The following is a 9,363-nucleotide window of genomic DNA, read 5'->3' on the forward strand; positions in this document are numbered from 1 at the left end:
GAACGGTCAAGATCATCAATTGTCGCCCATCAAATGGACGGTTCGGATCATCAAATGGGAGTGATTTAAAAATGGGGTAACATATTCACATTTTGATCTATTGGATGGCTTGGATCAGCCCATAGGATTGATTAGCGGAGCACAAATTAAATCACATTGTCGCCCATCAAATGAACGGTTCCGATCATACTTTGGAGTGGGGCATATGATTTTATGCACAATTGGGAATTTGGTCACATATGGGACCCATTTGGATTATCTTTTACCTACTCAAAAGGACTTTAAAAAACATGCATGGGGCCACACACATGTCAAAATTCAATGTCCACAATGGTGGCCACCTACCATGGAATATGTCCACAATGGTGGCCACCTACCATGGAATAAGTCCACAATGGTGGCCACCACCCTCCCATTCCTTTGCTATAAATGGTTCAATGAGGGTGAGTAAGGGAGGGACAACTCATTTCTCTTCTATCATGTGTTCTAACAAAGTTGCTATGTGGGGTTGAAAAGAAAAAAAAAGAAGAAAAAGAAACAAGAAAAGAAGAAAAAGAAACAAAAAAAGAACGAAAAAGAGAAAGAAAGCGGAAGCGATAGCACGGAGGCGGGATTTTCGAGTTTTTCGGCTCTCGGATTCGGCGAGGATTTCGATCACAGGTAGGTACACCGTTCTCGGAATTTTTTTAGAATTATTTGGTATATTTTCGGATTTTTGCATGATTTTTAACAAAGAAAACTAAACGATATACTAAACAGATTCCAAAAATAATGAAATTTCGTGGGAAAATAATATGATAATGATACATTCTACCATGAATTTGTGAGAATTTTTGGATTTTGTTTGGTATATAATTTTATGCTTTCTTTGAAAATCAGCAGATTTTGGGAGAATTGTTACTGACGTCAAATCACAGATAAAATTCTCCAAATTTTTACAGTACTCTTAAATTCTATACTTCTTGCTTCTGTAAAATTTTCAAGTGATTTGGATCTTGTTTCATATGAGCTGTAGTGTTAATTCATAATCTGGTTTAAACTTTGAAAAATTCGAAACTGATAGTAAATAGTTTTCTAAATTCATGAAAATCTCACAGTATGCTATTTTAACTTATCTCTTACTACTGTAGAAATTTCATGGAATTTAGATATCTATTTCTAGTAGTTTATGTGTTATTTTTGCAATCTGGTCAATTAATTTTTAAATCCATATTAAATATGAGTTTAATGTAAAAATCTGTAAAAATCTTCCAGTAAGTTACATCTCATCATATCTTGTTGCTGGAGAAGTTTCAACTCATTTCGAGTTCGTTTGCAACAGCTTCACTTGTAAAATCACTCATATGATTAAAAATTGGTAAAATCCATTAAAAAATTGAAATTAATTGAAAATCATCTTAAAATCTCTAAAGCACCTTCATCTTTGTGTGTGTTTGGGAGACCCGCCCGGTCTCATTCTCTCGTTAGTCCTCTTTGTGCGCCGTTTGGTTTTGGAAGAACGCCCTACTCGGCTTGGCTCCATACCCCTACCCTTATGGGTATTGGGTTGCACATTTGTTGCACCCTAGGGCTAGGTAGCTGTCCGGCCCGGCTGGGTGTTTTACCTCTGCCAAATGTGCAAATTCGTGTTTCCTTTTCTCTTAGAGAGTCTTTGACTCATCTATCCTTTAGTTGGTGTTATTGGAGTCTTTGACTCATGTTTCCATTTCTTTTAGAGAGTCTTTGACTCATTCGTTCTTTTGTTGTATTACTAGGAAGTCTTTGACTCATTGGTTCTTCTGTTGGCGTTATTTGGGAGTCTTTGACTCATTCCTCCTCTAAGTTGTAGTATTAGAGAGTCTCTGACTCATTTGTTCCTCTCTTTAGTGTTGTTAGTTCGGAGTTTCTCCTTTAGAGTTGTTGATTACTTCGCTTTGATTAGAGGCTAACTCAGTCTTATTAAAGCTTTGCTTGCTTGGGATCTTGGATCGTTTTCTCTCTTCTTGGGACGCTATCTTTCTTGTTGTGGTTCGTCTCTTTGAGGCGTTAGTTGCTTGTTTGGGGTTTTCCCTTTTTGCTTTAGGGCTTTGCCCTAGTTTATGGTTATGCTTGTTTGTTCTCTGTAAGAGTGAATTCATCTAAAGGTCCTGAGCATTGGAAAAGCTTTAAAATCCAAAAACATTAGAAATTTAAAACTCAAAAACATTTGAAAACTTTAAAAAACCTTAAAAAATCTGAAGTGTGAGTGTTTCTTTTAGAAGCGTAGTTTGAGAGTTCGTTTCGAACTACGTTGGCTTGATCCTCTTCCGAGGTACGTAGTGCAGCTTGGGATTTACATCCCAAGTCCAGCCAAACTTTTTTTGTAAATAAACGTTTTAAACCTTCTTCAAAAACCTTTAAAATATAGTTTTCAAAAGACCTTCCTCTAGAGTTAGGAGTTTCTCCTCGATAGAGAATTTTAGAGTTAGGGTTTTTCTTTTGATAGGTTGTTTGATTGATTGTTTGCTGTGTGCTTGTTTTAGAGTTAGAGGTCTGTCCTAGAGTTATAGGAGCGCCTCCGTCCGGTCAGTCGGCGATCCATATCGCCGAGTGATGACTAGAGTAGGATACGCTAGTCCACCCTTGGTTTTCCGTAGGAAATACAGCCTAGTCACACATAGGTTGTAAGAACCACCTGCATTAGCTTAGGGCTAATCTGCATTTAGTTAGGGCATATAGGGTGTCATAAAATCCACAATTCACTGAAATTTAAATAATCGTACAAGAAACTTTAATAACCGGTTCGGTCTTTTAGATCGAGTCTAGGATAGAAGTCTAGGTGTCTTAGGCATCCTAGCTTAGAATAGGCGCGGAGAACTACGTTGCCTTGATTCTCGTGGAGGCGGGGATACGTAGGCTTCTTTGGATGAATACCAGATCATCTGAGGACTCGGGCTAATCACTTTTAAAACTGTTGAAACAATCAAATCACTTAGGATTTTCCATGAAATTAGAATTTTAGGAGAACTTTCACTTAGATTGAATCCAAACCAATTAAGAAATCAAGATACACATTTAGGATTCACATTGAAATTAGATCATAGGATGCATGTCACATAGATAGCACATTAACAGAGAGTTGAATGAGCCATTAAAAATGAATTTAAAAGAGTTAACTTTTGGAATTGAAGACCGATTATCGGGCAGGAATGGTGCATGTGGTGGATAAATCCCCATACCTTCCATTCTTGTAACCAGGTAGCGAGTCTAGATTTCTGGTTAATTATGGGTCCTAGATCCCACATCTAGGTGGCGACTCTGTCAGTCTCTTTTGTGTGGAATTCGGATTGCCTTAGTGATCCCAAGTTCACATAAAAGATGAATTAAAATTAATAATAAAAGGCACACGCCAATCGCGTGGGTACGAGAGACCAAGAGATAGTGCGTGGCGGCGGCTCGCGCCCCACGCCCCTCTCGCGGGATCGGGTCCCACAGACTGGCGACTCTGCTGGGGATAACCTAACTTCATTACAATTCCAAAGGATAACTCATTTGAATCTATTTCAACTGGCTCATGAAAACTCTATCTCTTTTATGCTTGTTAGATTAGTTTGTATGCTTTATTTTCTCATCACATTTACTCAAACTTAATCTAACAAAACCTGAAGGCATCATAGATTGCGCAAACTTATTGCACACACTTACATCACTTTCATCTAAACCCCTGCATCTCACATGCACACACGTCCTATTTTAGGAACCCGGAGTGTTATCTAGCATGGTTGACTGGGATTTCATCACCTGGTGCCTCTGTGCTAGAGAAGCATTCCACCCTTAGCCTAGTACTTTTATGGTACGTAAACGGATCTCTTGTTCACGTACTGATACGCCGGACACTGGTACAGTATATCGAACATGGATTCGCGCTAAGGGAACTCTTAGCCTTACCCCTAGATTAACCCACACATGCATGTAGTATACGAACACATGTGCATCACGTGTGTGAGCCTAGTTTAGGATATCTTACCCAATTGTGTGTGTGAGCCTAGTTTAGGATATCCTACCCATTTGTGTCTAGATTAGGCCGTAGTCCATCTTTCAATAGCTACGATCGGTCCTAGGTACACAAACAAAGTCATGAGTCGAGATCCTCTCTCCATTCCGCTAGATTAGGGTTAGGATTGATGCCTTCAGGTAACACTGATAAAATGTGCGAAGATTAAAAAAACTTTTCCTTTGGGGTTAGGATGTAAATCCCATTCATTTCCAAAGATCTCATAGGATTAGTCATTCATGATCCATCCGTTGAAAGCAATCTTATGCTATCTCATCTCATCTTGATCTAATCATATTGATCTACAGTTGTTGATATCCATCATTCAGATTTTAGATCTGGCCCTGGACTCTACTTTTGTCATTCTTATGGCCATGGTCTATTATCTGAGCCATTGATTTTTCATTGATCAATGTTTACCTATCATATATCTTTTACCTTTGGATCATATCGAAATCATTGATGGAAAAGTTTGATCTTACCTGTATTCTTTGAGTGCATGATCGTTGCTGAGATCGAAACTTATTCTGATTAGGGATGTTTATCGTTCCTGACTCTTTCATTCCCAAAAGAAGAACGGTTATACCCAAAGAACATCTTAAGGAATAGATTGAGGATTCTTTCCAAATTAACATACCCGTTGATGTATTCCAAGATTACTCTTTTCTCTATTTGTTTAGAATTTTTATCCCATGACTATTGAGATAGTGTGATTGCTTCTAAGTCAAAAGTCTGTGTTCAACAAAAAGCCCCTCTTCCAAAAGACTGACCATTTCTGAATTCATTCGATACATCAGTCTATTGCTTTACCCACATTGTCAGCATAAGCCTTTTGTTGCCCCATTTAACCTAGACCTTGTGGAGTTGCCTTTTCTGGGATTCCTACTTCGGGATCGAACTTTGTAATTATCATTATCATGAAGAAAGGTGTATCACCTATAAACTTTCAGTGCCGGTTCACTACCTTTGAAGAAGTGTCCTGTGTCTTTAGATTTGTCTTTCATTGAGTGTACATCAACTTTCTTCTCTCGAAGTTGGAAAAGTTCAGTTATGTTGATGTTAAAAAAAGAAAAGAAAATGTGTCATGTCAATCAGTCTTTCTCGTTCAGAGTCGGTGTTTAGCTTTTTGATTAAATTCAATGTAGAGCCTACTGAGGCGCGTTCAAAGTCATCTATGTACTTCAAAGTATTTCAATTCAATAAAGCATTTGAGTCTGTATCTTCAATTTTTTATGATTCACTCTTGGATTAAATGTTTAAAACAACTACAAGACCCCCTTCTCGGATGAGAATGCAGACGAAATTCCCCTCGAGATTTGAAAGATGGTCAAACAAGAGGAAGAGCGTCGAGCATAGCCACTTGAAGAAGAAATCGAAGCCATTGATAGTGGTATCGAAATTCGAAACTCGGGAGAAATGGATTGGAAAAACTTTATCTCCTAAGGAGCGCAAAGATTTGATAAACCTGTTTAGAGGGGTTTGAGGTAGTCTTGCTTGATCCTATAAGGATAAACCAGGGGAATGCCCTGTCGTTGAGCAAAGCAAGACTTCATCTGCTTTAGACATCCAGTTGAAGAGTAAAATTTTAAAGAGATAAGCATCAGACATCCTGTGGAGCTGATGAAATACTGAGAGAAGATTTTCGGACAAGGAGTGGTGGAATCTTGAGCATAAATCCAAGATCTTTGAGATGAGAGTGGAGCACAGTGGTTGAAGTTTTGCCTGACATGCCGTCAGACTCCTAGAAAATTTTTTAAGCCTTTGAACCTTAAGCAAAAGAGCTTATACATCAAATACATCAGGAGGCCATCCTTGGGCGTTTGAACTTTTATAGCCAAAATCGTAACGTTTTAAAATCCTTTTGAGAACCCTTTGGGCCAACAATTTAAAGCCAATGTTTCTTTTCAAACACATTATAAACCCGGGGCATTTATGCACCCGAACTACGTCAGACCTGATCCCCATTTCTTCAGGGGTACGTAGGCAACTTGATTAATTCAGGTTCGGTCAAACCTTGGGATAAAATCCCTTTTCAAAATTTTGAAGCTAAATGCTAAACCATTCTTTGAAAAATCCTTAAGCGAACTACGCGGACCTGATCCTCCATTTTTGGGGTACGTAGGTAGTCTGGCTAGACCAGATTCGGTCCAAATCCTTAGAACCTTAGGTATTCAACCCTTTTGAACCCGAGCCCACCTAGAAAGTCCTTCTGGTGAAACAAGTAAAGGTTCGAGGCGAATGAAAAGAAAAACAGAAAGAAAAGAATGAGAGTCTGAAGACCCGCTAGGTTGAAAACCCGAAAGGGCGGCCTAGAGAAAGGTGAACGTCGTTTTTCTTGCTAAGTCAACAAGCAAAATGATTGACTTATCAGAAGGTAAGGGTAGTGGTATGCTGGATTGAAAACTTGAAGAGACAATCTAGTCAGAGGCAAATACTTCCCATGAAAAGTTGAGTTGAATAGAAGCAGAAGGAGTTCCTCAGTTACGTAGAATTCCTAAGTTTGAGTACAAGCAAAAATTGAGATAAGTAGTTTTTTAGACTGAAAGCTTGGAAAGCAAAAGTTGAGATAAGTGGTCTTTTAGACTGAAAACTTGGAAGACATTAATTTTGACTTCTTCCGAAAAGACAAATCAAGGAGACAGAGAAGCAACCTCTACACAGGGCAGGATCCTGGAATCTGAGTAGTGTCGACAAGACTTGCTTTGATATCTTTTTTTAAACTAGGGGCATTAAGACTGAGCAATCCGAAGGGGTTAATAACCATGACGGAAATCCCGATGGAGGAAACTAGAGCCTCTTGACATGGTTTTCAAGAGTACTCTAAGAGTGCCTAGCCTTACCATAATAAAATAACACATTTTATCTAAGGGTGAATCAAAAGTGAGTCAAGTCCCTTGAGTAATTTGAGTCTTCTTTGATTAAGTCATTGGAAGTCTTGGTCTTATTTTTATCATTTTTTTCTCTCTCAATGTCCGAAGTGTTTGGCATTGGAAGAGCGAGAGTATACCTTTTTAAATGTGAAGAAAATTCAGAGTAGATCCTGGTTTAGAAATCAAGGAAAGGGCAAGAGACATTTTGTTCAAACTTGCCAAAGACATCAAAGCCTCAAGTAGTGAGCAATGGAAGAAAAAAATTCTCAGACTCATCCATTTGTGGATATCCATTTACCCATATACCAGAGAAAGAACCCATGCAAACTTGAATTTTCTTACCTATCCTGATTTTGCTCTCCTATGGATTCTGTCATGGAAGTAATCATACTAGGGGCATCTTTTATGACTTGAGTCATAAAAGATATCAAATACAAGAAAATTGAGATAAATATTTTCAGCAAATAGAGGCAAGAGAAGCTTGAACACTCTCTTGAATCAAATTCCTCAATTGAACTCATTCTTTCAAAGAGTCAATGTTTTAGAAAATCTAGTCCCCAGCGGAATCTAGAACCTACTTTTGCAATCTTCAAATCTTAACAGAATGCTTTTCCTCTCTTTAAAAGAGTCAATACCCAAAAATTCTTTCAAGTTATTTGAGTTTGGTTTTCAGCAATGATCATGCACTCCCATTTATTCTCGGCAGGAGATAGCTATGCTATCAATGAACTCGATATAAGATCGATAAAAAATTTTGTGTTGATTTGAGACTCTTTGAGTAGTTAAGGCCCTTTGAGTGTTACAGACTCTTCGGGTAATTGAGACTCTCTGAGTATAAATGTTTTGATTTGTTTTGAGACTCTTTGAGTAGTTGAGACCCTTCGAGTGTTACAGACTCTTCGGGTAGTTGAGACTCTTTGAGTATAAACGTTTTTGTGTTAATTTGAGACTCTTTGAGTAGTTGAGACCCTTTGAGTGTTACAGACTCTTCGGGTAGTTGAGACTCTTTGAGTATCAATGTTTTTGTGTTGTAATTTGAGACTCTTTGAGTAGTTGAGACCCTTTGAGTGTTACAGACTCTTCGGGAAGTTGAGACTCTTTGAGTATAAATGTTTTTTTGGTGTATTTAAGACTCTTTGAGTAGTTGAGACCCTTTGAGTGTTACAGACTCTTCGGGTAGTTGAGAGTCTTTGAGTATAAATATTTTCGTGTCAGTTTGAGACTCTTTGAGTAGTTAAGACCCTTTGAGTGTTACAGACTCTTCGGGTAGTTGAGACTTTTTGAGTATAAAGGTTTTTTGTGTGTATTTGAGACTCTTTGAGTAGTTGGGACCCTTCGAGTGTTACAGACTCTTCGGGTAGTTGAGACTCCTTGAGTATAAATGTTTTGTGTTGGTTTGAGACTCTTTGAGTAGTTGAGACCCTTTGAGTGTTACAGACTCTTCGGGTAGTTGAGACTCTTTGAGTATAAATAATTTCTTTGATGTGTTTGAGACTCTTTGAGTAGTTGAGACCCTTTGAGTGTTACAGACTCTTCGGGTAGTTGAGGCTCTTTGAGTATAAAGGTTTCTCTATGTAGTTGAGACTCTTTCGAGTATAAAGGTTTTTGCATGTGTTTGAGACTCTTTGAGTAGTTGAGACCCTTTGAGTGTTACAGACTCTTCGGGTGGTTGAGGCTCTTTGAGTATAAAGATTTCTATGTGTTTGAAGCTCTCTGAGTGTTTGATTTGAGACTCTATGAGTGTTACATACTCTTTGAGTAATTTGATTTGATATTGTTTGAAGGGTTGATTTACGTCTGCATCGATAGTGGTCTGCTTTCTTTGAGGTAATTTCATTGGGTTCGTTTTCTTAAAAGCTTTATTTTAACAGAGTATGTTTGTGTTTGCTTTAAAAGAGTCTTTGCGTATTGATTTAAATAGTTGAGTTCTGAGTATTAGAGAGAAGCCATCTCATTGAGATGTCGTGATTGCCGAGTTACGGGTCGGTGAGAGGTTATCTCCCATTTGCTTGTTGTTTATGACTCTCTTAATGTTACTTTGTTGTGTGCCCTTGTGAATACCACCCTTAGAAACCGAGAACCCAAAAATTTGCTTTGCTTTTGGGTCAGTCAAAATGTGTCGTCTGTTCAGCTTTGCCATTCGCGTGTTACACACGCTCTGCCAAAGAGGGGCATCTGTAGACACCCCATTTTGATCGGACCGAAGTTCGCTATGCTTGGGCGAAACCCCATCCAATCATTTCCGCCATGTTTCGCACTTTTCCGTTAAGTGTTGAGAGAGATTATTCCCAAGAATTCGAGCAAGAGAGAATTTGGATCCGATTGATGGGCCCGTCTTGAGCATTTGTTTAGATTTGGATCAAACAGGGTGGCCCGCGCATTGTTTTAGTGAAAAATGAGTTTTGAACCTACTTCGATCCAACACCTAAAGATGATCATCAAGAGAACGGTCAAGATCTCAGAGAAGTCGTTTTAACAACC

This window comes from Tasmannia lanceolata, unplaced genomic scaffold (assembly GCF_043159265.1).
Source record: "Tasmannia lanceolata isolate RefF3 unplaced genomic scaffold, GAP_Taslan_0.1 ptg000029l, whole genome shotgun sequence".
NCBI lineage: Eukaryota > Viridiplantae > Streptophyta > Magnoliopsida > Canellales > Winteraceae > Tasmannia > Tasmannia lanceolata.